Here is a 7,261-nt window from a genome sequence, read left to right on the forward strand (position 1 = left end):
GCACGATCCCGCGGCGAGGGGCAGGTCGGCGGTGAAGCGTCCGGGGCGCCGTGGCGGCGGCGGGCCGATGCCGAAGATGGCCGGCGGCGGGGGCGGGCGCGGCGGCGCTGGGTGGCCGAAGGGCGGCGGAGGTCGGGTCGGCAGCGGGCGGCTGGCGGACGGCGGCGCGGGTCCGCACGGGCGGCGGCTCGGGCCCCGCGGGCCGGATCTGGGCCGCGCGGGCCCTGGCGGCGGAGGAGAGAGAGGGGGTCAGCGGCGACGACGTGGCGCGCTGCGGTTGGACGGGGGAGCGGGGCGGATGCGTCCGACTCGGGACGGACATGTCCGGCGGTGGAAGGTGGAAGAAGACTAGGGTTTCGGGGGATTCATCCGCGAATTTCGGGGGAGAGGGCCTATATATAGGTAGAGGGAGCTAGGAGTGTCCAAATGAGGAGCAGTTTTCACCCACACGATCGTGATCGAACAACCGAGAGCATGGAGGGGGTTTGGATGGGTTTTGGGCCACTTTGGAGGGGTGTTGGGCTGCACACAAAAGAGGCTTTTACGGTTACCCGTTAACCGTTGGAGTATCAAATGGTCTCCAAATGGCACGAAACTTGACAGGCGGTCTATAGGTGGTGTACCAAGGCCGCTTGGCAAACCTCGGTCCATTCCGAGAAGGATTAACACCCGCACACGAAAAGAGGGAAAAGGGGGCGCCGGGGGACATAGGAGTGTCGGATTGCAAAACAGACAACAGGGAAAATGCTCGGATGCATGAGACGAACACGTATGCAAAATGAGATGCACATGATGACATGGCAAAATGCAACACGCAAGCAAATGACATGGCAATAACAGCGAATAACTGGCAAACACCTGGCGCATCGGATCCAGGGCGTTACAACACTCCTCCACTAACAAGCGATCTCGCCCCAAGATCTTATGACCGAGACGGAAGGGGAAAAGGGATGAGTGAAACAAGAACTCAAGAGAAAAAGCAAAGAATCGAGAGCACTCGAGAAAAAGAGAGGAATGACTTGAATGACGATAATCGAAAGCTCACAGAATTAGATAGACTATGAAACCACTCTGGTTAGAACGAGATAAGAAACGAATAAGAATGAAATGGATATAGGCAGCACTCCGGCTGAAACATGTAGGAATAGAACACGAGCTTGAGAGGATGGAATGTTACTTGATGAAGACATGACACAAAACCTCCGGAAAGAATTGAAAGAGTTGAATGAAAAGAACGGAGAAGAAAATGACAACTTGTGCCACGAATTAAATTGAAAGCATCTTTAGAAGGAAGGATTGAACGGAGTTGTTGAGAAAATCAACAACTAAAAGAATTGCTTGTTGTGGACTTATGGATAACATCTCAAAATTATGAGGTGATCTCCGACCACAAGCGGAAATGATTGGATAGCTGAGAAGAACAAAGAAATGCAAAACTCCACTTCAAAAGAATACAGAGATTTAATTGCACTTCAAGATGCAAGGAGGAAAGATACTTGGACTCCACCAACAAAATTCTTGATGAACTCTTGAAAAATGAATTAAATCATGAAGAATCACCAGGAAGAACTCCGGTGACAAAAGGATGGTGAGATAGAATGAAGGAAGAAAGAATAAGATGAGCCTTGCGATGATTTAGATGGAGGTTCCGATGAAATGGCCTAGGAAATTTGAACTCCGGAAAAGAAAAGATGAAAACACTTGAAACTAGAATTTATCCAGCAGGAACAAACTCCGAAGGAAGGGATTACTCACTTGGATGAAATAAGAATAAGATTTATTGTATGCTTATCCTTCATCAAATTAAATTGATGACAAGCAATGGATTTTGCATACTACTTATTCTTCTTGAAAAAGGATTGAGAAGTGACATATCGCAAACTTGAGAAGGTCTTCATGAACCACCGGTAGGATTGGAAAGAGCGAATGAATTAATATGATAATCAAAGAAAAGAATCTTGAACGAACCACCATAAGAATTTGAAAATGAACTGATGAAAGAGAATGAATCACCGGGAAGAATTAGAAGAACCATTATGCTAGAGGGGATTTAGATGCAAAAGAATAAAGAGATCATGAGCTGATTAAAGAACTCTTGAACGAAGCACCGAGATAAATAGAGAACGATAACTAGAATGTGAGGACGAAGAATTCTTCTGGAATGATGGCCTCCGGTGAAAAGAAATGGAAAAACAACTCCTGAGATACTCCGGATGGGTAAGAAAAAACAATATCTGACAAATGGAATAATTCGAGAGGATAACAATAGACTAGAACCACGAATCTTCGGGAGAAGAGACAAGATTTAGAGGAAAAACTCTTCTTCGGTCTTCACATGATGACGAGAAACACCACCAAAATTACTGAGATACTCCGGTAGACTGACAAGCGAAGAGGTTGAGCCAACAATGAAAGCATTTGAAAACGATCTTGGAGAAGGCATGTGACTGATGAAATTCATTCTTACGTCACACTTGAAAAGAATTGAGAATAACTCCGCGGGAATTAGAAGAGTCGGGTAAGATCCTGGGAAAAAACCTGTGGGTTAGGGCCCACTAAAGAGATAACACCGTTGAAAAGGTTGTTGAAAAGATAGATGATGCACCGAAATAATTGAAATATTTGCATGAGGTGACAACCTCGAAATAATTGAATGCAAACAGAATCTTCTGAGATGTCTTCAGCACTCCGGAAGGATAAACTGGCGAGAGGCGAACGAGCAAGGAAAAACACTTGAGCCGAGGAAAAAGAATATGATCAACCCGAAAAACTTGAATTGAGTGCACCGGAAAAGAAAACAAGACGAACAATGACGAACTAGACGAGAATTCACTGGATGAAATAATTTACGAAAGACTGAAGAGGTTCCGCACGAATGAAATTGATGCTCGAAAGAGACTCAGGCTCCGGGAAGAAGAGGGTGGGAGGTCGGGGAAAACAAGGCAACTTGGAAGGGGAAATCGACGAATAATTTCAAGAGGAAACACCAGTTGAAATCATTGAGGAAAGAAAGCAAAGACTTCGCATGAGTAGGATGGATATTCGATTATGGACTCCGGCTCCGAGAAGGAAAAAGGGTGGGCGGGTGGGAAAAGAAATCAACTGAGGATTGAACTTGCAAAAACAAAGAGGGTCGAATCGACTTGACGAGAAAATGCACCGAATGAAAAGAGATGAGAGCCAACGACCGAAAAACCAACTGCGTGATCCTAAAGAAAATTTGAAAAGGGAAGAGGAGTAATTCAAAACACCTACGTCAAGATTCCTCACCAGAGCGATGAAGGGGCTAAGGAGTAAAAAGAATTCCTACTCTCTGATATAACTAAACTCCGAAAACAGTTTTCTTCTAGATTCAACAACGGCCAACCTACACGATCAATCAAGGGGGCTCCTAAGGTCGGTCGAGGCTCTGATATCAACTTGTCACGCCCAAGATGCGACCCTATCCTAAAGGAACTCGAAGGTCCCACCAAGGATAGAAGCGCATCTTGAAGACGCTTTTGCAAGGTAGATATCATTACATCAACATTACATAATAGATGGGGATACATACAAAAGGCATACAATACCACACGAATACATCATCATCTTACATAAGAGCACCATCCGACTACGGATGAGACACAAACAGAAACTCAAACGACATCCACCCTGCTAGCCCAGGCTGCCGACCTGGAACCTATCCCCTGATCGAAGAAGAAGCAGAAGAAGAACTCCAAAACAAGCAAACATCGCTCTCGCGTCAGGATCATCGCATAAGCTGTACCTGCAACTGTTGTTGTAGTAATCTATGAGCCACGAGGACTCAGCAATCCCATTACCATGGGTATCAAGACTAGCAAAGCTTAAAGGGAAAGAAAGGGGTAAAGTGGTGAGGTTGCAGCAGCGACTAAGCATATATGGTGGCTAACATACGCAAATAAGAGCGAGCAGAGAAGCAAAGGAATGGTCGTGAAGCTAGCAATGATCAAGAGGTGATCCTGAATACCTACTTACGTCAAACATAACCTGAAACCGTGTTCACTTCCCGGACTCCGCCGAAAAGAGACCATCACGGCTACACACGCGGTTGATGCGTTTTAATTCGGATCTGGTGTCAAGTTATCTACAACCGGACATTAACAAATTCCCATCTGCCACATAACCGCGGGCACGGCTTTCGAAAGATAATACCCTGCAGGGGTGTCCCAACTTAGCCCATGATAAGCTCTCGCGATCAACGAAGGATATTCCTTCTCCCAGGAAGACCCGATCAGTCTCGAAATCCCGGTTTACAAGACATTTCGACAATGGTAAAACAAGTCCAGCAAGACCGCCCGATGCGCCGACAATCCCGATAGGAGCTGCACATATCTCGTTCTCAGGGCAACACCGGATGAACACTACGTACAACTAAAACCAGACCTCAATTTTCCCCGAGGTGGCGCTGCAAGTGGCTCTGGTTCGGACCAACACTTAGACAAGCACTGGCCCGGGGGGGCTAAAATAAAGATGACCCTCGGGTTGGCCGACCCAAGGGAAGGCTATAGGTGGTGGTGAGGCAAATGGTAAAACCAAGGTTGGGCCTTGCTGGAGGAGTTTTATTCAAAGCGAACTGTCAAGGGGGTCCCATAAATCACCCAACCGCGTAAGGAACGCAAAATCCGGGAACATAACATCGGTATGACAGAAACTACGGCAGCAAGAGTGGAACAAAACACCAGGCATAAGGCTGAGCCTTCCACCCTTTACCAAGTATATAGATGCATTAATAATATAAGAGATATTGTGATATCCCAACATAACCCTGTCCACCATGGAGCAATCTTCAACTTCACCTGCAACTAACAACACTCTAAGAGGGGCTGAGCAAAGCGGTAACATAGCCAAACAACGGTTTGCTAGGAAGGGTGTCAAAGATTAGAGGTTCATGGCAATTTGGGAGGCTTGAAGAACAAGTTATAGGAAGCGCAGCAAAGCGATATAACGAAGCAACTAGCATAGCAATGATAGTAGTGAGATCCAAGGTGACGGTCATCTTGCTTGAAGTCCCACAGGGAAGAAGAACTAGTCCATGAAGAAGATGAAGCCACGAAGACGAACCAAGCGTAGACGAACGAATCCTCACGATCGCAACGAAACAGGAACTATCGAGAAGAAGTACACAACATAGTAAACACACCACACATGAACAAGGCATGATGCTCAACCAAGTATGATGCATGACAAGGCTACATGAAGCTACTCATGGCAAGAGATGATGCATACAAGGGCAACACATCAAAGCAAGTTTAAATGAGGCCGGAAACAACATATAACATTTCCGGTAAGTCCTCATATGCAAATTTAGAAATTGGTCCAGAACTGAATAAACCTTATGTTCAAGTTGTTAAACAGCAAGTTAAGATGCACCATGATGAACTACATGAAATTCTAGTCAAGTTACATATAAAGTTCATTTAATTCGGAGCTACGGCCTAGAAGATATGAGCAAAACAAGTTAAACATGGCATTGATGCAAAATGCATACAAACATCAAGCAAACCCTCTCAAACATGGATGCAACATGATAATATGAAACTTCATGCAAAATCAAGCAAGTTTCATATAGAGCACACCCAAAACGGAGCAACGGTTCAACACATACACTCTATACAAGTTTAAAGGACAAGCTGTCCAAAACAGCAACTAGGCATCTTACAAACATCAAAACAATATGCTACAGCACCTCAACATAATAACAGAAGGCATGGGCATGAAGTACAGGTAAAGCATGACAAAACATGAACACTGAGTTATCCCCAGAAATCACTAGAACATGTTCAAAAACACAGGGCAAGATTGCAAATAATAACAGTTTCAGACTTGGCAGAAAATAACAACAGGTTGCGATGTTTAGAGCTATCAAACAACACGCTACAGGAACTTATCATGGCAAACAAAGGCATTGCATGAATCTACTGATTGCATATAACAAAAGTCCCTTACTGACCATGAGCCAAAAGGGCACAGAAAAATATGATGGCACCCATGTAAACATAGCAAGTTATATAACAGATTTAGACATGGCAGGAACAACAATAAGTAGGCATGTTGGTGAGCTTGAACCACTCACCACAGAGTAATACATGGCATGTCAAGGCAACCAACAGTAATAATACATGTTTATGAAGCTAAACATGGCAAGATAAAGTTCATAGGGTGCTTGGATCACTAACAACAACCATGGGAACATTGAACTTAATGTTAACAGGCTGACAGCAACATTATTTAACAAGTTTGGAGCAAGATAACAACATGTAACAGCAGGCTATAAATGCAACCAGGGGCATTAACGGATAGAGCATGACATGTATAACAAAACATCCTTAGTGAACATCTCCAGATTATGCATAGAATGACTTGTAGAAGCAGGTTTACATAGCATCATCATATAACAGAATCTGTCTAACAAAACAGTAACAGCAAGTACCCTACTTAACAAGCTTTATGCACTCACTACAAGACTCACAAAAATACATGGATTGCACCACTGTGAAGATGGCATGACATAGTACAAAACACATGTAGATCTCCTGCTCATAGGATGCGCACATCAAATGCAACAAAAATGACAAATCACCAAGTTATAACAGTTTCAGCAGATTAACATCACATAGCACCATTGCAACGATGATTTGGGCATCAAGATGGACTCAAACAAACATGGCTCAATGGAACAAAATGTAGAGTATCTCACAACGAACATTTTGATATAACATACGCACAAATCGGAGCTATATGCATGGAGATATGATGCGCTGAAGATGCACACTTAAAGTTAGGATCTCGGGGACTTGGCAGAAAAAAAGGACCTCGGGGAAAGTCAACGCGGGCGGATCGGGTCACGGAGGCGGAGCGGGTCGGGCCGGGTCGAGGCAGAGGAGGACCCGGGCAGCGAGGCGACGGCTCCGGCGAGGAGGTTCGCCGGCGGGCGGCAGATCCTGCGAGGGGGAGACACGGGACGGCGGGGTCCGGCCACGGGCTTGCCGGATCCGACGGCCAGCGGCGCGGGGGCGAGCGGCGGGGCAGGGCGCGGAGGCCGGCGCGTTCTGCGGCGAGGAGCGCGGGCGGCCAACCAGGGAGGCGCTCGGGCCTCGGGCGACGGCACGCTTCGGGCGGCGCGATCCCGCGGCGAGGGGCAGGTCGGCGGTGAGGCGTCCGGGGCGCCATGGCGGCGGCGGGCCGGTGCTGGAGATGGCCGGCGGCGGGGCCGGGTGCAGGGTGCGAGCGCGGCGGCACC

This window comes from Triticum dicoccoides, chromosome 2B (genome assembly GCF_002162155.2).
Source record: "Triticum dicoccoides isolate Atlit2015 ecotype Zavitan chromosome 2B, WEW_v2.0, whole genome shotgun sequence".
In the NCBI taxonomy this organism is placed as follows: domain Eukaryota; kingdom Viridiplantae; phylum Streptophyta; class Magnoliopsida; order Poales; family Poaceae; genus Triticum; species Triticum dicoccoides.